This window comes from Anastrepha obliqua, chromosome 1, assembly GCF_027943255.1.
Source record: "Anastrepha obliqua isolate idAnaObli1 chromosome 1, idAnaObli1_1.0, whole genome shotgun sequence".
Taxonomy (NCBI): Eukaryota; Metazoa; Arthropoda; class Insecta; order Diptera; family Tephritidae; genus Anastrepha; species Anastrepha obliqua.
This window is the reverse complement of record NC_072892.1, coordinates 69,855,518-69,856,699: the sequence shown is the minus strand read 5'-3', so window position 1 is coordinate 69,856,699 and position 1,182 is coordinate 69,855,518.

Genomic DNA, 1,182 nt, shown 5'->3' with positions numbered 1-1,182 from the left:
AATTTTTAAGAGATGACAATAAATCATAAGAAAACCGATGAAGTTACTAATCTAGCTTATTACAATTCAGCTGAAATCTTTTACACAAAAACGAGTTAAACAGAATGTAATATTATTCTTTTATGTATGTACACAGGTACAATTATCATTTTCGCCTTTCTGTTTGTAATAATTTAGATATAGTTCATTTTAAAAGTGAAGCTATAAATACATTTCAAAAAACAAAAAAGCTGTACACTTCACTTTGAAAAGAAATTGCGTGGTAAAGAGGCATGTGTTGCAATTTGTTTTCGCATGAAATCGTTACTAAAAACGTTTTGGGAAGTCCTAAATCATATTGTTCCGTTTATACTTTCGATATGGCATGTGCCTACGTAATTCCTACGACGCGAATTTAGTAAAAATTGCAGGGAACACTAGAAATGTAATCGTTACAGATATGTGCTGATACAATTTGAAATTTGCTAATATTTTCAACAGGCCCATCATGGAGGACTTCTTCGGAAAATGCGGCCATGGTATCGTCATCATTCGACAAATGGACATATTTTTACTGTGAAAAATGCAGCATACGTTAAAAATTTTAACAACTTTCTGGGGAATATATGACAAAATTGTTTGCAAACATTTAAAACGACTTTTAAGTACACTCATTACTCTTTCAACGATGTTACGAGTTGTTGCATGTTGCAAACTAAATTTTTATTATGAAATTTATATGCTAAAATAGCCTTTCCTATTAAAATATATATTATTATTATCGCGCGATGTTACCAATTTGATGTGCCTCCCATCGATTCTGGCAAAATCTCTACATTTTCATAAGCAAAACGACAAAGTCTATGCTAAAACTTCTGAGGACGTAAAAAATGTTGTTCCAAAGATTCAGCGTGATCACCATCCAGCTTCCGTAATGGTTTGGTGGGGAATTGGAGAACATGGCCTATCGAGGATCTCACACAAATTTGGAGAATCTCAAACAATCTTTGGCTCAAGCAGCGACGTCAACATCCCTGAAAACCGTGATTGATGCAATAGCTGAATTGCTTAGTCGTTTGAAGGCTTGTGTAGAAGCAAAATTTTTTTTTGAAGTAAAACTTCTTAGGCGTCGATGGACGAGCGAGAATGGAGAGTAAAATTTCAAGGCCATGCAACGTTTAGGGGATTTTCGTTCCGCGAGAG